The sequence below is a fragment of the Cryptomeria japonica genome, unplaced genomic scaffold (genome assembly GCF_030272615.1).
Source record: "Cryptomeria japonica unplaced genomic scaffold, Sugi_1.0 HiC_scaffold_379, whole genome shotgun sequence".
Classification (NCBI taxonomy): domain Eukaryota; kingdom Viridiplantae; phylum Streptophyta; class Pinopsida; order Cupressales; family Cupressaceae; genus Cryptomeria; species Cryptomeria japonica.
Genome location: NW_026729200.1, coordinates 100,001 through 119,811, shown reverse-complemented (window position 1 = coordinate 119,811; position 19,811 = coordinate 100,001). Strand labels below are relative to the sequence as shown.

The 19,811-nt window shown below is 60.0% G+C and overlaps 1 non-coding gene across 1 annotated transcript; it reads right to left on the bottom strand.

Moving 5' to 3' along the window:
* Positions 1-5,990: 5,990 nt before the first annotated feature.
* LOC131871212 (5S ribosomal RNA) lies at positions 5,991-6,109 on the bottom strand. Its single transcript, XR_009369479.1, has one exon. It is a non-coding gene; the product is annotated as a 5S ribosomal RNA (ribosomal RNA).
* Positions 6,110-19,811: the final 13,702 nt, after the last annotated feature.

The window sequence follows — 19,811 nt, the reverse complement described above, 5'->3', positions numbered from 1 at the left end:
GTTATGAGCTTGTCGCAGTGTGTACTTAGCAAACCGCGACCCACGTGCGAATCCACCCCGGCCACCCACCCTCGTCGAGGTGCACACCCTCCCTCGCGAAGTGCGCCCCGTTCGCCAAGTGTGAGCCCTGCCCGGGTGCGCGCACCTTGCTAGGGCGTCGGGTGTGCACCCGGCCCGGCCTACGTGCGTGCACCTGGACGGGGCGTCGTGTGCGTGCAGTGTCCCGTCTGCAACGCGGTGCCCACACACCACCTCGGGCGCAACGACCTGCGCTCACATGTGGGCCGAGTGCACCTTGGTGCATGTTCGGGGCGCCTCGGGTGCACGCTCGATCTTGCCCCGGTGCACCAAGGCGCTCGGTTTGCCCCGGGTGCGCACTTGGTGCAAGGTGGGCACCCAAAATAGGGATCAAGCACCAAAACACAAGTTTCGGGATGCAAAATGGGACCCAAGGACCACAAATGCGTTCCAAGACCCATGATGGGTCCACGAGAACAAAAATGTGTTCCGAGACTTAATAAACAAATATTGGGTTTTAGGAGAAGAAACATGCTCTGATGCCCAAAACGAGAATCGACCCCGAAAAGGCCACAGGCCAAAAGTGGGATGCGAGACAAAAAAAAATGGGACCCGAGGACCAAAATTGGGTTCCCAGGTCGAAGACAGGGCAACCGGACAAGAAACGACCTCTAAGGCTCGAAATGAGTCCCGACGACTAAAACTTGACAAGAAGCACCCATCAGGCACCCAACTCGACACCCATGGGATGCCGACCCACCCGGGCTTCCACCTAGCACACCTTGGCACCCACCCACCCTCGCACCCAACCTCGCACCCAACTTAGCACCTTTGAACCCACATTGGCACTCACCCTGACCCTGGCACCTTGGAACCCACATTGGCACTCACCTTGACCCTGGCACCCACCTTTGCACTCACCTTGGGACCCACCCTGGCTCCCACCTCGGCACCCACCCAGACACCCACCTTGGTTCCTTGGCACCCACCTTGGATCCTTGGCACCCACCCCGACACCCACCTTGGCACGCAACTTGGCTACTTGCCACCCACCTTGGCTCCTTGACGCCCACCCCGACAACCACCCCGTGACCTACCCTGGCTAGGGTTGGTGCACACCCACCCTGGTGCCCACCTTGGCACCCACCCCATGACCCACCTTGGCACGCACCTTAGTACCCACCCCGTTACCCACCCTAGGACCCACCCCGTGACCCACCTTGGCCAGGGTGGGTGCCTTGGTGCGCACAACTTGCCTGGGCTGCACACCAGGGCGGGCTCAAGATGGCACCCGCGTTCCGTTTTTTTCACTATCTTTCAAAACGGAAATTTTAAAATCTCGTTTTTTTTTTTTTTTTGCCTTTTCTGGAAATTAGTGAAGGCAGCGCATCAAAGGTGCGCAATGCTGGTGCGAACCCGGGAGCGCTCCGATGTGTGCTCCAAGGTGCGGCGTGCACGAAGTCCGAGCCCGGCTTGCCCCGGGTGCGCACCTCGCGTGCACCTTCGCCGGGGTGAGCACCTTGGCTGGGTTGCGCGCCCTGGTGCGCACCAAGGAGCGCTCTGAAGTGTGCTCCAAGGTGCGGCGTGCACGAAGTCGGAGCTCGGTTTGCCCCGGGTGTGCACCTCGGGTGCGCACCTCGCGTGCACCTTCGCTGCGGTGGGCACCTTGGCTGGGTTGCGCGCCTTGGTGGGCACCATGCAGTGCACGAAGTCGGAGCCCGGTTTGCCCCGGGCGCGCACCTCCGCCAGGGTGGGCACCTTGGTGCGCACAACTTGCCTGGGCTGCGCACCAGGAAGGGCTCAAGATGGCACCCGCGTTCCGTTTTTTTCACTATCTTTCAGAACGGAAATTTTAAAATATCGTTTTTTTTTGCCTTTTCTGGAAATTAGTGAAGGCAGCGCATCAAAGGTGCGCAACGCTGGTGCGAACCTGGGAGCGCTCCGATGTGTGCTCCAAGGTGCGGCGTGCACGAAGTCGGAGCCCGGTTTGCCCCGGGTGCGCCCTGGTGGGCACCATGGTGCGCACCAAGGAGCGCTCCGAAGTGTGCTCCAAGGTGCGGCCTGCACGAAGTCGGAGCCCGGTTTGCCCCGGGTGTGCACCGCGGGTGGGCACCTTGGTGCGCATGCCTTGCCTGGGCTGCGCACCAGGGCGGGCTCAAGATGGCACCCGCGTTCCGTTTTTTTCACTATCTTTCAAAACGGAAATTTTAAAATCTCATTTTTTTTTGCCTTTTCTGGAAATTAGTGAAGGCAGCGCATCAAAGGTGCGCACCTCGCTGCCCACCACGGTGCGCAACGCCGGTGGGCACCCGGGAGTGCTTCGAAGTGTGCTCCAAGGTGCTGCGTGCACGTTGTCGGAGCCCGGTTTGCCCCGGGTGCGCACCTCGCGTGCACCTTCGTCGGGGTGGGCACCTTGGCTGGGTTTGCCCCGGCTGCGCTCCGAAGCGGGGTTATTGGAGCGCCGCCTCTTTTTTTGTCGGAGCGTTTGGTGGGGTTTCTCGCATTGGCTCTTCCCAGGCCCGGTTGCCACCCTGGCGCGCACGAAGTCGGAAGTAGGGTTAATTGCCCGGGTGCGCACCTTTGCCAGGGTGGGCACCTTACCTGGGCTGTGCACCAGGGCGGGCTCAAGATGGCACCCGCGTTCCGTTTTTTTCACTATCTTTCAAAACGGAAATTTTAAAATCTCCTCTTTTTTTTGCCTTTTCTGGAAATTAGTGAAGGCAGCGCATCAAAGGTGCGCACCTCGCTGCCCACCTTGGTGTGCTCTGAGGTGCGCACCCGGGAGCGCTACGAAGTGTGCTCCAAGGTGCGGCGTGCACGTTGTCGGAGCCCGGTTTGCCCCGGGTGCGCACCTCGCCTGCACCTTGGCCGGGGTGGGCACCCTGGCTGGGTTTGCCCAGGGTGCGCTCCGAAGCGGGGTTACTGGAGCGCCCCCTCTTTTTTTGTCAGAGCGTTTGGTGGGGTTTCTCGCATTGGCTCTTCCCAGGCCCGGTTGTTGGGTGCGCTCCCACCCTGGCGCGCGCGAAGTTGGAAGTTGGGTTAATTGCCCGGGCGCGCACCTTCGCCAGGGTGGGCACCTTGGTGCGCACACCTTGGCTGGGCTGCGCACCAGGGCGGGCTCAAGATGGCACCAGCATTCCCTTTTTCTCACTATCTTTCAAAACGGAAATTTTAAAATCTCGTTTTCTTTTGCCTTTTATGGAAATTAGTGAAGGCATCGCATCAAAGGTGCGCACCTCGCTGCCCACCTTGGTGTGCTCCGAGGTGCCCACCACGGTGCGCTCCGAGGTGCCCACCACGGTGCGCAACGCCGGTGCGAACCCGGGAGCGCCCCGATGTGTGCTCCAAGGTGCGGCGTGCACGAAGCCGGACCCCGGTTTGCCCCGGGTGCGCACCTCGCGTGCACCTTGGTGCGCACACCTTGGCTGGGTTGCGCGGCCTGGTGGGCACCATGGTGCGCACCAAGGAGCGCTCCGAAGTGTGCTCCAAGGTGCGGCGTGCACGAAGTCCTAGCCCGGTTTGCCCCGGGTGCGCACCTTCGCCGCGGTGGGCACCATGGCGTGCACGAAGTCGGAGCCCGGTTTGCCCCGGGTGCGCACCTCGCGTGCACCTTCGCCGGGGTGGGCACCTCGGCTGGGTTGCGCGCCCTGGTGCGCACCAAGGAGCGCTCCGAAGTGTGCTCCAAGGTGCGGCGTGCACGAAGTCGGAGCCCGGTTTGCCCCGGGTGCGCACCTTCGCCGCGGTGGGCACCCTGGTGCGCACCATGGCGTGCACGAAGTCAGAGCCCGGTTTGCCCCGGGTGCGCACCTCGCGTGCACCTTCGGCGGGGTTGCGCGCCCTGGTGCGCACCAAGGAGCGCTCCGAAGTGTGCTCCAAGGTGCGGCGTGCACGAAGTCGGAGCCCGGTTTGCCCCGGGTGCGCACCTCGCGTGCACCTTCGGCGGGGTTGCGCGCCCTGGTGGGCACCATGGTGCGCACCAAGGAGCGCTCCGAAGTGTGCTCCAAGGTGCGGCGTGCACGAAGTCGGAGCCCGGTTTGCCCCGGGTGCGCACCTCGCGTGCACCTTCGCCGCGGTGGGCACCATGGCGTGCACGAAGTCGGAGCCCGGTTTGCCCCGGGTGCGCACCTCGCGTGCACCTTCGCCGCGGTGGGCACCATGGCGTGCACGAAGTCGGAGCCCGGTTTGCCCCGGGTGCGCACCTCGCGTGCACCTTCGCTGGGGTGGGCACCTCGGCTGGGTTGCGCGCCCTGGTGCGCACCAAGGAGCGCTCCGAAGTGTGCTCCAAGGTGCGGCGTGCACGAAGTCGGAGCCCGGTTTGCCCCGGGTGCGCACCTCGCGTGCACCTTCGCCGCGGTGGGCACCATGGCGTGCACGAAGTCGGAGCCCGGTTTGCCCCGGGTGCGCACCCCGCGTGCACCTTCGCCGGGGTGGGCACCTCGGCTGGGTTGCGCGCCCTGGTGCGCACCAAGGAGCGCTCCGAAGTGTGCTCCAAGGTGCGGCGTGCACGAAGTCGGAGCCCGGTTTACCCCGGGTGCGCACCTCGCGTGCACCTTCGCCGCGGTGGGCACCTTGGCTGGGTTGGGCACCATTGAGCGCTCCGAAGTGTGCTCCAAGGTGCGCACCATGGCCCTCCAAGGTGCGCAGCATGGCGTGCACGAAGTCGGAGCCCGGTTTGCCCCGGGTGCGCACCTCGCGTGCACCTTCGCCAGGGTGGGCACCTCGGTGCGCACACCTTCTCAATGTTTTCTTGCCTTTTCTGGAAATTGGTGAAGGCAGCGCATCAAAGGTGCGCACCTCGGTGTGCTCCGAGGTGCGAACCCGAGAGCGCTCCGAGGTGCCCACGAAGTCGAAAGTCGGGTTAATTGCATTGTTTTCCCCGGGTGCGCTCCGAGGTGCGCAACATCGGTGCGCACCAAGGAGGGCTCCGAAGTGTGCTCCAAGGTGCGCACGATTCGGAGCTCGGTTTGCCCGGGGTGCGCACACCTTGGCTGGGTTGCGCACCCTTTGTGCGCTCCAAGGTGCGCACGAAGTCGGAGCTCGGTTTGCCCCGGGTGCGCACCTTCGCCAGGGTGCGCACCTTGATGCGCACGCCTTGGCTGGGCTGCGCACCTTGGTGGGCGCCATGGTGCGCACCTTTCGTGCGCTCCAAGGTGCGCACGAAGTCGGAGCTCGGTTTGCCCCGGGTGCGCACCTTGGTGGGCGCCATGGTGCACTCCGAGGTGCCCAAGATTGGTGCGCACCAAGGAGCGCTCCGAAGTGCGCTCCAAGGTGCGCAGGTGCGCGCGAAGTCGAAAGTTGGGTTAATTGTCCGGTTTGCCTCGGGTGCGCACCTTGCGTGCACCTTCGCCAGGGTGGGCGCCTTGGTGCGCACACCTTGGCTGGGCTGCGCACCCGGGCGCGCACACCTTGGCACCCGCGTTTCCTTCATTTTAAATTTTTTTTTTTTACAATCTCTCAAGTGGGAAATTCTATAATCTCAACTTTTTTTGCCTTTTCAGGAAACTTTTGAATGGAGCGCATCATTGGTGCGCTCCGAAGTGTGCTCCAAGGTGCGCACCTCTGGTGTGCTCCAAAGCTCTCTCCAGCTGCGTGCACCTGCCCCGGCCGCGCACCCGGCCCCGCCCAGCTTCGCTCACCTGTCCCGGGCGTCTGGTGCGGAACCTTAGAGTAAGAAACATCACCGTGCACCTTGGCCAACGTGCGCGACTCGACCGAGCGCGCACTGGCCGAGGTGCACACCGATTTCACCTGGGTGCGCGCGCAGCACCTCGGGCGCACCGGGGTGCGCGCACAACGCCCGGGTTGCACCGTGGCCTGTGTGCTCGGGGCGCCTCGGGTGCGCGCTCGGTGTCGCCCCCCGCGCGCGCGGTAGTGCGGGCAGCGCACCCCGGCCCGGCCCGGCCCCGACGAGAACGCAAACGGGCAAAAGGTTTATTCAAATAGCATTGCGACGCCCGGCGAAAAACTAAGAAAGGGTGCAACACCGGGACTTCCCGGGAGGTCACCCATCCCAGTACTACTCCGGCCCAAGCGCGCTTAACTGCGGAGTTCTGATGGGATCCGGTGCACTAACGCTGGTATGATCGCACCCGTTATGAGCTTGTCGCAGTGTGTACTTAGCAAACCGCGACCCACGTGCGAATCCACCCCGGCCACCCACCCCCGTCGAGGTGCACACCCTCCCTCGCGAAGTGCGCCCCGTTCGCCAAGTGTGAGCCCTGCCCGGGTGCGCGCACCTTGCTAGGGCGTCGGGTGTGCACCCGGCCCGGCCTACGTGCGTGCACCTGGACGGGGCGTCGTGTGCGTGCAGTGTCCCGTCTGCAACGCGGTGCCCACACACCACCTCGGGCGCAACGACCTGCGCTCACATGTGGGCCGAGTGCACCTTGGTGCATGTTCGGGGCGCCTCGGGTGCACGCTCGATCTTGCCCCGGTGCACCAAGGCGCTCGGTTTGCCCCGGGTGCGCACTTGGTGCAAGGTGGGCACCCAAAATAGGGATCAAGCACCAAAACACAAGTTTCGGGATGCAAAATGGGACCCAAGGACCACAAATGCGTTCCAAGACCCATGATGGGTCCACGAGAACAAAAATGTGTTCCGAGACTTAATAAACAAATATTGGGTTTTAGGAGAAGAAACATGCTCTGATGCCCAAAACGAGAATCGACCCCGAAAAGGCCACAGGCCAAAAGTGGGATGCGAGACAAAAAAAAATGGGACCCGAGGACCAAAATTGGGTTCCCAGGTCGAAGACAGGGCAACCGGACAAGAAACGACCTCTAAGGCTCGAAATGAGTCCCGACGACTAAAACTTGACAAGAAGCACCCATCAGGCACCCAACTCGACACCCATGGGATGCCGACCCACCCGGGCTTCCACCTAGCACACCTTGGCACCCACCCACCCTCGCACCCAACCTCGCACCCAACTTAGCACCTTTGAACCCACATTGGCACTCACCCTGACCCTGGCACCTTGGAACCCACATTGGCACTCACCTTGACCCTGGCACCCACCTTTGCACTCACCTTGGGACCCACCCTGGCTCCCACCTCGGCACCCACCCAGACACCCACCTTGGTTCCTTGGCACCCACCTTGGATCCTTGGCACCCACCCCGACACCCACCTTGGCACGCAACTTGGCTACTTGCCACCCACCTTGGCTCCTTGACGCCCACCCCGACAACCACCCCGTGACCTACCCTGGCTAGGGTTGGTGCACACCCACCCTGGTGCCCACCTTGGCACCCACCCCATGACCCACCTTGGCACGCACCTTAGTACCCACCCTGTTACCCACCCTAGGACCCACCCCGTGACCCACCTTGGCCAGGGTGGGTGCACCCACCCTGGTGCCCACCTTGGCACCCACCCATCCTAGCACCCAGCCTGTGACCGGGCTTGGAACCCAACCTTGCACCCGTCTTGGCCAGTGTGGGTGCGCACCCATCCTGGCACCCACGTTGTGACACACCCTTTAACCCACGCACCCTAGCAGCCACGTTGGCACCCACCTTGGAACACAACCTAGCAACTTGGCACCCACCCCGTGACCCACCTTGGCATCCACCATAGCAGTCGCCCACTTGGCACCCACCTTGGAACCCAAGTTGGCACCCACCTCGGCACCCACCTTGACACTTGTGGACCCACCTTGCCACTCACCCTAGCATCGACCCATCCTAGCACCCACCCTGGCACCTTTGCACCCTAGCACTCACCCATCCTAGCACCTAACCTGTGACCCACCTTGACACTCACCCTCGCACCCACCTTGGAACCCAACCTAGCACCCACCCACCCTGACACCAACCCTAGCACCTACCCACCCTTGCACCCACCCTGTGACCCATCTTGGCACCCACCCATCCTACCACTCAACCTATCACCCACCTTCTCACCCACCTTGGCATCCACCTTAGCACCCACCCACACTGGCACCTTGGCACCCACCTCGGGCAAGGTGGGTGCACACCCACCCTGACACCCAATTTAGAACCAACCGAGCATGTTACCCACCTTGGCACCCACATTGCAGCCCACCCTAGTACCCACCCTATGACCCACATTGGCATCCACACCCTAGCACCCAGGCACCTCGACACCCGCCTTGACACGCACCCTAGCACTAAACCTGTGACCCACCTTGGAACTCACCCTAGAACCCACCCACCCTGTGAACCACCTTGGCATCCACCTTAGCACCCACCCACCTTGGCACCCACTCTAGCACTCACCCATCCTAACACCCAACTTGTTACCCACCTTGGCACCCGCCCTCGCGTCCACCTTGAAACCCACCCTAGCACCCACCCACGCAGGAGCCCACCTTGGCACCCAACCTAACACCCACGCATCCTGGCACCCAACTTGTGACCCACCTTGGAACCCACCCTAGTACCCACCTTTGAACCCACTATATCACCAACCCACCTTGGCACCCACCCTATGACCCTCTTTGGAATCCACCCTAGCACGCACCCACCCTGGCACCCACCATGGAGCGCACCCTAGCACCCACCCACCTCGGCACGCACCTCAACACCCACCTTGGTGTGCGCACTGTGCCAACCTCTCAAAGACCCTATGTGGTGCGCTCCAAAGTGTACACCTTTGGTGCGCTCCAAGGTGCGCACCTTTGGTGCACACCGAGGTGCACACCAAAGTGTGCACCGAGGTGAGCACCAAAGTGCACTCCAAGGTGCACACCAAGGCGTGCACCTTTGGTGCGGTCAATGCAAACGAATTCGGAAGTTGGGGTCGATGTCCTAATCGCTGCTGCAGACTACACGTATGAGAATCGGACAAATAGCTTTATATAGGGGAGGTGTTGCGTTTGATGGGTCGACTCCCCTGGTTGTGTGCACTGCACCAACTTCAAAGACCCTGTCTTGTTTAAGAAGTCAAAAGTTGGGGTGGATGTCCTAATCATTGCTGCAGTCTACGCATGTATGAGAATCAGACAAATAGCTTATATAGGGGAGGTGTTGCATTCGGTGGGTTGACTCCCCTGGTTGTGCGCACTGCGCCAACCTCAAAGACCCCGCATAGCAGAAGAAGTCGGAAGTCGGATTTTGGTGAGCACCAAGGCGTGCACCTTTGGTGCGGTCAACGCAGACGAATTCAGAAGTTGGGGTGGATGTCCTAATCGTTGTTGCAGGCTACACATGTATGAGAATCAGACAAATAGCTTATATAGGGGAGGTGTTGGGTTTGATGGGTCAACTCCCTTGGTTGTGCGCATTACGCCAACCTCAAAGACCTTGTTTTCGTTAAGAAGTCAAAAGTTGGGGTCAATGTCCTAATGGCTCCTGTAGGCTACACATGTATGAGAATCGGACAAATAGCTTATATAGGGGAGGTGTTGGGTTTGATGGGTCGACTCCCCTGGTTGTGCGCATTACGTCAACCTCAAAGACCTTGTTTTCGTTAAGAAGTCAAAAGTTGGGGTCGATGTCCTAATTGCTCCTGTAGACTACACATGTATGAGAATCAGACAAATAGCTTATATAGGGGAGGTGTTGGGTTTGATGGGTTGACTCCCCTAGTTGTTCGCATTACACCAACCTCAAAGACCTTGTTTTCGTTTAGAAGCCGAAAGTTGGGGTCGATGTCCTAATTGCTCCTGCAGGCTACGCATGTATGAGAATCAGACAAATAGCTTATATAGGGGAGGTGTTGGGTTTGATGGGTCGACTCCCCTGGTTGTGCGCATTGCGCCAACCTCAAAGACCCTGCATTGCGGATGAAGTCGAAAGTCAGAGTTTGGTGTGCTACAAGGTGTGGTCGAAGGTGCTCACCTAGGTGTGCACCTTTGGAGCGCAGGAAAAGTGCCCTCCAAAAGTGCGCACCTTTGGAGTGCACAAAAGTGCCCTCCAAAAGTGCGCACCTTTGGAGCGCACAAAAGTGCCCTCCAAAAAGTGCCCTCCAAAAGTGCGCACCTTTGGAGCGCACAAAAGTGCCCTCCAAAAAGTGCCCTCCAAAAGTGCGCACCTTTGGAGTGCAGAAAAGTGCCCTCCAAAAAGTGCCCTCCAAAAGTGTGCACCTTTGGAGTGCACAAAAGTGCCCTCCAAAAGTGCGCACCTTTGGAGCGCAGAAAAGTGCCCTCCAAAAAGTGCCCTCCAAAAGTGCGCACCTTTGGAGCGCAGAAAAGTGCCCTCCAAAAAGTGCCCTCCAAAAGTGCGCACCTTTGGAGCGCAGAAAAGTGCCCTCCAAAAAGTGCCCTCCAAAAGTGCGCACCTTTGGAGCGCAGAAAAGTGCCCTCCAAAAAGTGCCCTCCAAAAGTGCGCACCTTTGGAGCGCACAAAAGTGCCCTCCAAAAAGTGCCCTCCAAAAGTGCGCACCTTTGGAGCGCACAAAAGTGCCCTCCAAAAGTGCGCACCTTTGGAGCGCACAAAAGTGCCCTCCAAAAGTGCGCACTTTTGGTGCGCACCAAGGCGCTGGTTCGGTCGTTGCAGGCGAGTTCGGAAGTTGGGGTCGATGTCCTGAGCGGAGGTGCAAACTACACAGGTGTCGGAATCGGACAAATAGCTTATATAGGGGAGGTGTATGCTTCGATGGGTCGACTCCCCAGGTTGAGCGCACCGCGCCAACCTCAAAGACCCTACGGTATGGATGAAGTCGGAAGTTGGGTCCGATGACCGATTCGATTAGTAGGTATGCTCATGAGGTCGGAATTTGGGTCCGATGACCTGCCATGTGCAGGAAGGCGAATGTTGGCACTGTGCGTTGCAAGGTGCACACCAAGGTGCTGGTGCGGTCTTTTTAGTCGAGTTCGGAAGTTGGGGTCGATGTCCTGATCGGAGGTGCAAGCTACACAGGTGTGGGAATCGGACAAATAGCTTATATAGGGGAGGTGTATGCTTCGTTGGGTCGACTCCCCGGGTTGAGCGCACCGCGCCAACCTCAAAGACCCTACGGTATGGATGAAGTCGGAAGTTGGGTCCGATGACCGATTCGATATGTAGGCATACTCGCGAGGTCGGAATTTGGGTCCGATGACCTGCCATGTGCAGGAAGGCGAATGTTGGCACTGTGCGTTGCAAGGTGCGCACCAAGGCGCTGGTTCGGTCGTTGCAGGCGAGTTCGGAAGTTGGGGTCGATGTCCTGATCGGAGGTGCAAACTACACAGGTGTGGGAATCGGACAAATAGCTTATATAGGGGAGGTGTATGCTTCGTTGGGTCGACTCCCCGGGTTGAGCGCACCGCGCCAACCTCAAAGACCCTACGGTATGGATGAAGTCGGAAGTTGTGTCCGATGACCGATTCGATATGTAGGCATACTCGCGAGGTCGGAATTTGGGTCCGATGACCTGCCATGTGCAGGAAGGCGAATGTTGGGACTGTGCGTCGCAAGGTGCGCACCAAGGCGCTGGTGCCGTCGTTGCAGTCGAGTTCGGAAGTTGGGGTCGATGTCCTGGTCAGAGGTGCAAACTACACAGGTGTGGGAATCGGACAAATAGCTTATATAGGGGAGGTGTATGCTTCGATGGGTCGACTCCCCGGGTTGAGCGCACCGCGCCAACCTCAAAGACCCTACAGTATGGATGAAGTCGGAAGTTGGGTCCGATGACCGATTCGATACGTAGGCATATTGGCGAGGTCTGAATTTGTGTCCGATGACCTGCCATGCGCAGGAAGGCGGAATTTGGGTCCGATGACCGAGTTGATGGCGTGCCATGCGCAGAAAGGCGGAATTTGGGTCCGATGACCGAGTTGATGTTGATGGCCCGCCATGCACAGGAAGGCGGAATTTGGGTCCGATGACCGATTTGAAGGCGTGCCATGCGCAGAAAGGCGGAGTTTGGGTCCGATGACCGAGTTGATATTGATGGCCCGCCATGCGCAGGAAGGCGGAATTTGGGTCCGATGACCTGACATACGCATGGAGTCCGACTCGGGGGCCGATGTTCGATTCGATGACTTGCATTGTGGGTAAAGTCGGAAGTTGTGGTCTTTGACCCGATTCGATGACCAGACTTCGGCTGCTTGAGAATCGGACAAATAACTTATATAGGGGAGGTAGTGTTCTCGAGCATCCTCCCCCCGTGCCCGTTTATGTCGATTGATGCTGGTGCTCGACTGGTTGGAGCGCTCGGATGCAAAAATCTTGCACCAGGATTTATCGATTGTGATGGACACGGCAAGTCTCCTGATTGCTATGCAGGAGCTCATCGTGAATCTCTATGCGGCCTTGGTATGGACTCGACCTGCGGAATGGTTCGGCAATGGTAGTCGCTCCAACACGTCCTTGCAATGGCCACAGAGGTGATTCGACTAGAGCTCCAGTCTAGCTTTTGGGTTGCTTGGCGGACTGGTATAGCCGCGATCGAGTTCCGGCCATGAACGTTTTAGATAGCTCTTGGGCTTTCTGGGACGGAAGTCGGAAGTTTGGGCTGTTGTCCGATTTGATGACCATTCTTCGGATGTGTGAGAATCGGACAAATAACTTATATAGGGGACTGTGTTGTCTCACGCAGCCCCCTCCGTGCCCCTCTATCTCGACCGATGTTGGTGCTTGAAAGGGTTGGGATCGCTCGGATTTATAAACGTGCACCACCATTTGTCGAGTGTGAGGGACGCGGCAGGTCTCCTAAATGCTATACGGGCGCTCTCTGAGAATCTCTATCCGGCCTCGACACAGACTAGTCTTGCTGAATGGTTTGGCACTGGTAGTCGATCCAACACGTCGTTGTTGTGGCCGCCTAGGCGATTCGATTCGAGCCCCCGTCTAGCTTTTGGGTTGCTTGGCGGATTTTGCCCTATCCGCAAGTGAGCTCGGTCCCTAAACGTTCGAGAAACCCGATTGCTATGCGCCGACTCTCTTTCTTGCGAGCCTCCATCTAGCTTTTGGGTCTCTACGGAACGGAAGTCGGAATCTGGGACCGTTGTTTGATTCGACGAGGCAGACTACGGTTGTGCGAGAATCGGACAAATAACTTATATAGGGGAGGTGTTGACTGGAGCATTCTCCCCCGTGCCCCTCTAACTCGACCAATGCTGGCGCTCGAACGGTGGTAGCGCTCGGATTTTCGTTGAGCGCCAGCATTGGTCGATTTAGAGGGGCATGCGAGATTCCCGAATGCTATGCGAGGGCTCTAACGGAAATGTCTATTGGTTTCGGTATGGATGCAATTGCGAGTGGTTCGGCAAAGGTAGTCGTTCCGATGCGTCCATGTCGTGGCCAAATCGATAATTCGATTTGAGCCCTCGTATAGCATTTGGGTCTCTCGATGTGATTCCGCATTCCAGTCCCTTTGGGCACTGCTTGAGCCGCATCCCAGGGGGTTCCCTTCCCAATAATCTGCCTCGCAACCCGATTGCTATGCGGTGAGGCTCCTCGGCCGCCTCGGAACTATCTGTGTATCAGACGCATCGCGGGATAAGGGGTTGGCAACGGTAGTCGCCCCAAGCGCGTCCGATGCTTGGACCATTCCGAGGCGGCCCTGAAGCCTCTTCCGTCTAGCCGTTGGGTCCTTCTCGCCGCATCCCTTGCCTCGCACCCCGATTGCTATGCGGTGAGGCTCCTCGGCCGCCTTGGAACTATCTGTGTATCAGACGCATCGCGGGATAAGGGGTTGTCACTGGTAGTCGCCCCAAGCGCGTCCGATGCTTGGACCATTCCGAGGCGGCCCTGAAGCCTCTTCCGTCTAGCCGTTGGGTCCTTCTCGCCGCATCCCTCGACTCGCACCCCGATTGCTATGCGGTGAGGCTCCTCGGCCGCCTTGGAACTATCTGTGTATCGGACGCGTCGCGGGATAAGGGGTTGTCACTGGTAGTCGCCCCAAGCGCGTCCGATGCTTGGACCATTCCGAGGCGGCCCTGAAGCCTCTTCCGTCTAGCCGTTGGGTCCTTCTCGCCGCATCCCTCGCCTCGCACCCCGATTGCTATGCGGTGAGGCTCCTCGGCCGCCTTGGAACTATCTGTGTATCGGACGCGTCGCGGGATAAGGGGTTGTCACTGGTAGTCGCCCCAAGCGCGTCCGATGCTTGGACCATTCCGAGGCGGCCCTGAAGCCTCTTCCGTCTAGCCGTTGGGTCCTTCTCGCCGCATCCCTCGCCTCGCACCCCGATTGCTATGCGGTGAGGCTCCTCGGCCGCCTTGGAACTATCTGTGTATCGGACGCGTCGCGGGATAAGGGGTTGTCACTGGTAGTCGCCCCAAGCGCGTCCGATGCTTGGACCATTCCGAGGCGGCCCTGAAGCCTCTTCCGTCTAGCCGTTGGGTCCTTCTCGCCGCATCCCTCGCCTCGCACCCCGATTGCTATGCGGTGAGGCTCCTCGGCCGCCTTGGAACTATCTGTGTATCGGACGCGTCGCGGGATAAGGGGTTGTCACTGGTAGTCGCCCCAAGCGCGTCCGATGCTTGGACCATTCCGAGGCGGCCCTGAAGCCTCTTCCGTCTAGCCGTTGGGTCCTTCTCGCCGCATCCCTCGCCTCGCACCCCGATTGCTATGCGGTGAGGCTCCTCGGCCGCCTTGGAACTATCTGTGTATCGGACGCGTCGCGGGATAAGGGGTTGTCACTGGTAGTCGCCCCAAGCGCGTCCGATGCTTGGACCATTCCGAGGCGGCCCTGAAGCCTCTTCCGTCTAGCCGTTGGGTCCTTCTCGCCGCATCCCTCGCCTCGCACCCCGATTGCTATGCGGTGAGGCTCCTCGGCCGCCTTGGAACTATCTGTGTATCGGACGCATCGCGGGATAAGGGGTTGTCACTGGTAGTCGCCCCAAGCGCGTCCGATGCTTGGACCATTCCGAGGCGGCCCTGAAGCCTCTTCCGTCTAGCCGTTGGGTCCTTCTCGCCGCATCCCTCGCCTCGCACCCCGATTGCTATGCGGTGAGGCTCCTCGGCCGCCTTGGAACTATCTGTGTATCGGACGCGTCGCGGGATAAGGGGTTGTCACTGGTAGTCGCCCCAAGCGCGTCCGATGCTTGGACCATTCCGAGGCGGCCCTGAAGCCTCTTCCGTCTAGCCGTTGGGTCCTTCTCGCCGCATCCCTCGCCTCGCACCCCGATTGCTATGCGGTGAGGCTCCTCGGCCGCCTTGGAACTATCTGTGTATCGGACGCGTCGCGGGATAAGGGGTTGTCACTGGTAGTCGCCCCAAGCGCGTCCGATGCTTGGACCATTCCGAGGCGGACCTGAAGCCTCTTCCGTCTAGCCGTTGGGTCCTTCTCGCCGCATCCCTCGCCTCGCACCCCGATTGCTATGCGGTGAGGCTCCTCGGCCGCCTTGGAACTATCTGTGTATCGGACGCGTCGCGGGATAAGGGGTTGTCACTGGTAGTCGCCCCAAGCGCGTCCGATGCTTGGACCATTCCGAGGCGGCCCTGAAGCCTCTTCCGTCTAGCCGTTGGGTCCTTCTTGCCGCATCCCTCGCCTCGCACCCCGATTGCTATGCGGTGAGGCTCCTCGGCCGCCTTGGAACTATCTGTGTATCGGACGCGTCGCGGGATAAGGGGTTGTCACTGGTAGTCGCCCCAAGCGCGTCCGATGCTTGGACCATTCCGAGGCGGCCCTGAAGCCTCTTCCGTCTAGCCGTTGGGTCCTTCTCGCCGCATCCCTCGCCTCGCACCCCGATTGCTATGCGGTGAGGCTCCTCGGCCGCCTTGGAACTATCTGTGTATCGGACGCATCGCGGGATAAGGGGTTGTCACTGGTAGTCGCCCCAAGCGCGTCCGATGCTTGGACCATTCCGAGGCGGCCCTGAAGCCTCTTCCGTCTAGCCGTTGGGTCCTTCTCGCCGCATCCCTCGCCTCGCACCCCGATTGCTATGCGGTGAGGCTCCTCGGCCGCCTTGGAACTATCTGTGTATCGGACGCGTCGCGGGATAAGGGGTTGTCACTGGTAGTCGCCCCAAGCGCGTCCGATGCTTGGACCATTCCGAGGCGGACCTGAAGCCTCTTCCGTCTAGCCGTTGGGTCCTTCTCGCCGCATCCCTCGCCTCGCACCCCGATTGCTATGCGGTGAGGCTCCTCGGCCGCCTTGGAACTATCTGTGTATCGGACGCGTCGCGGGATAAGGGGTTGTCACTGGTAGTCGCCCCAAGCGCGTCCGATGCTTGGACCATTCCGAGGCGGCCCTGAAGCCTCTTCCGTCTAGCCGTTGGGTCCTTCTCGCCGCATCCCTCGCCTCGCACCCCGATTGCTATGCGGTGAGGCTCCTCGGCCGCCTTGGAACTATCTGTGTATCGGACGCGTCGCGGGATAAGGGGTTGTCACTGGTAGTCGCCCCAAGCGCGTCCGATGCTTGGACCATTCCGAGGCGGACCTGAAGCCTCTTCCCTCTAGCCGTTGGGGCTTTCTCGCCGCATCCCTCGCCTCGCACCCCGATTGCTATTCGGTGAGGCTCCTCGGCCGCCTTGGAACTATCTGTGTATCGGACGCATCGCGGGATAAGGGGTTGGCAGTGGTAGTCGCCCCAAGCGCGTCCGATGCTTGGACCATTCCGAGGCGGCCCTGCAGCCTCTTCCGTCTAGCCGTTGGGGCCATCTCGCTGCATCCCCCACCTCGCACCACGATTGCTATGCGGTGAGGCTCCTTGGCCGCCTCGGAACTATCTGTGTATCGGACGCATCGCGGGATAAGGGGTTGTCACTGGTAGTCGCCCCAAGCGCGTCCGATGCTTGGACTATTCCGAGGCGGCCCTGCAGCCTCTTCCGTCTAGCCGTTGGGGCCATCTCGCCGCATCCCCCAGCTCCTCGGCCGCCTCGGAACTATCTGTGTATCGGACGCATCGCGGGATAAGGGGTTGGCAGTGGTAGTCGCCCCAAGCGCGTTCGATGCTTGGACTATTCCGAGGCGGCCCCGCAGCCTCTTCCGTCTACCCTTTGGGGCCATCTCGCCGCATCCCTCGCCTCGCACCCCGATTGCTATGCGGTGAGGCTCCTCGGCCGCCTGGGAACTATCTTCGTATCGGATGCATCGCGGGATAAGGGGTTGTCACTGGTAGTCGCCCCAAGCGCGTCCGATGCTTGGACTATTCCGAGGCGGCCCTGTGGCCTCTTCCGTCTAGCCGTTGGGGCCATCTCGCCGCATCCCTCACCTCGCACCCCCATTGCTATGCGGTGAGGCTCCTCGGCCGCCTTGGAACTGTCTTCGTATCGGAAGCATCGCGGGATAAGGGGTTGTCACTGGTAGTCGCCCCAAGCGCGTCCGATGCTTGGACTATTCCGAGGCGGCCCTGCAGCCTCTTCCGTCTAGCCGTTGGGGCCATCTCGCCGCATCCCCCACCTCGCACCCGGATTGCTATGCGGTGAGGCTCCTCGGCCGCCTTGGAACTATCTTCGTATCGGACGCATCGCGGGATAAGGGGTTGTCACTGGTAGTCGCCCCAAGCGCGTCCGATGCTTGGACTATTCCGACGCGGCCCTGTGGCCTCTTCCGTCTAGCCGTTGGGGCCATCTCGCCGCATCCCCCACCTCGCACCCCGATTGCTATGCGGTGAGGCTCCTCGGCCGCCTTGGAACCATCTTCGTATCGGACGCATCGCGGGATGAGGGGTTGTCACTGGTAGTCGCCCCAAGCGCGTCCGATGCTTGGACCATTCCGAGGCGGCCCTGAAGCCTCTTCCGTCTAGCCGTTGGGGCCTTCCCGCCCCATCCCTCGCCTCGCACCCCCGATTGCTATGCGGTGAGGCTCCTCGGCCGCCTTGGAACCATCTGTGTATCGGACGCATCGCGGGATAAGGGGTTGGCACTGGTAGTCGCCCCAAGCGCGTCCGATGCTTGGAGCATTCCGAGGTGGCCCTGAAGCCTCTTCCGTCTAGCCGTTGGGGCCTTCCCGCCCCATCCCTCGCCTCGCACCCCGATTGATATGCGGTGAGGCTCCTCGGCCGCCTTGGAACTATCTGTGTATCGGACGCATCGCGGGATAAGGGGTTGGCACTGGTAGTCGTCCCAATCGCGTCCGATGCTTGGACCATTCCGAGGCGGCCCTGCAGCCTCTTCCGTTTAGCCGTCGGGGCCTTCCCGCCGCATCCCTCGCCTCGCATCCCGATTCCTATGCGGTGAGTCTTCTCGGCCGCCGCGGAACTATACCTGTTATTGCTACTGCATCCTTCGGCTGGTAACCTCCTCTGCCGCCTTGGAACGTTCTCTTTGTCGGACGCGTCGCGGGATAAGGGGTTGGCACTGGTAGTCGCCCCAAGCGCGCCCGATGCATAGACCGCTCCGAGTTGACCTTGCTTTCAGCCTCTCACATGCATAGACCTCTCTGAGTCGACCCTGCAGCCTCTCACGTTTAGCCTTTGGAATCTCGCCTCACAACATGATTGCTATCCTTGATGCATCCCTTGCCTCGAGCCCTGATTGCTTTCTTGGCTGCATCCCTCCTCTCCTCACAGCCCGGTTGTCATCACTGCTTCATCCGTCGCTTCATGCATTCTGGCTGCTGGGCCCTTCCCACCGCACACCTCGATTGCTATCTCTTCTGCATCACACACCCCGATTGCTATCTCTGCTACATCCCTCGGCTCTCACTTCTGCATCCTTCGCCTCCCACCTCGATTGCTATCAATGCTGCATCCGTAACCTCACACCCCGATTGCTATGCGGGGAGGCTCCTTGGCCGCCTTGGAAATTTCTGTGTGTCGGACGCACCGCGGGATAAGGGGTTGGCACTGGTAGTCGCCCCAAGTGCGCCCGATTCTTAGACCGCTTCGAGGTGACCTCGTAGCCTCTTTCGTCCAGGCTTCCTGCCTTCAACGCCCTTTTTACACCTCGATTGCTATGCGCGGGCTCGTTGGCGTCTATCACCTCTCTGCGAAGAGTGGCACGATGATTGTTGGGGTAAATCGTAGCAGTCCGATCTCTGGCCTTGGGCCATTGTGAGGGCTGATCGATTTCCTGTGCGCATCTCGTGTTCGCCCAGTAACAGACTCGACGACTTGTAATCGGTCTTGTTCCCGATTGTTCCTGGAGGTAGTCTTCGGAACTCTTGGATTTGACCTGTCACTCGAACTGTCCTCTTCCGAGGATGCTTGTGTGTGTGTGCTTGTGCCATTTCCTTGGCGGTATTAACGAGATATTAAAGAGCGGAGTGAGCGCCTCGCCCAGCTATGTTTGGGGCTCTCACTCCCTTACCCGGTGTGCGACCGCTTTGCACGTAGGTTGCGGAGCATCGCGACTCTTTCGATGTTTGGCGGTTGTCTTCCGGTGATGCGTTGGTCCCGAAGTGCACGTTACTAGCATTTCTGCCATTGTTCTCGATCTTTGGCACGTTCCTTCGTTGCAATTGGATATATATCTCCGTTTATACGCGCAGGCTTCTCCCGCCTATTCAGCGCTGTCCCACTCTCAGCACTCTCGTGGTCTCCTTGGCTTCTCTCTCCCGTGAGCGAGCTCTCTTCTCGAGTCTTTTCCATGTCCCATGGAGGTTGCCTTGCGAAATTCGGGCACACAAACGTGACCGGATAAGAGCGGAATTGCCTATGAGGAGAAGCTCACCTTAGGGAGCAGCAATGCCGAGTGTTTCGACAGAGGGTAGAGGGGGCGTTGTTTGGGCGGTTGCACAAAAGAGTGCTACGGTTGCACTGAAGGTTGCTTCTTCGTCTCCGACGAACTCTTCGAGGCAAAAAAGCTTGTATACGGGGTCGAGGTGGGACTGTTCGTGCGAGTTGCGCCACCAAAAGTGCGTAGGGGGCATATACCTGGGAAATGGATGTCTCTGAGTGGCCTTACTCGGTCGCGTGCACGGTGCATTCTCTAACGGCAGGACTGTCGCGAGCATGTGCGGTTCGGATGTTTTCGGGTAAAGGGTTCCGTACGGGATGTTCTTCCCAGGCTCCTGTGAAC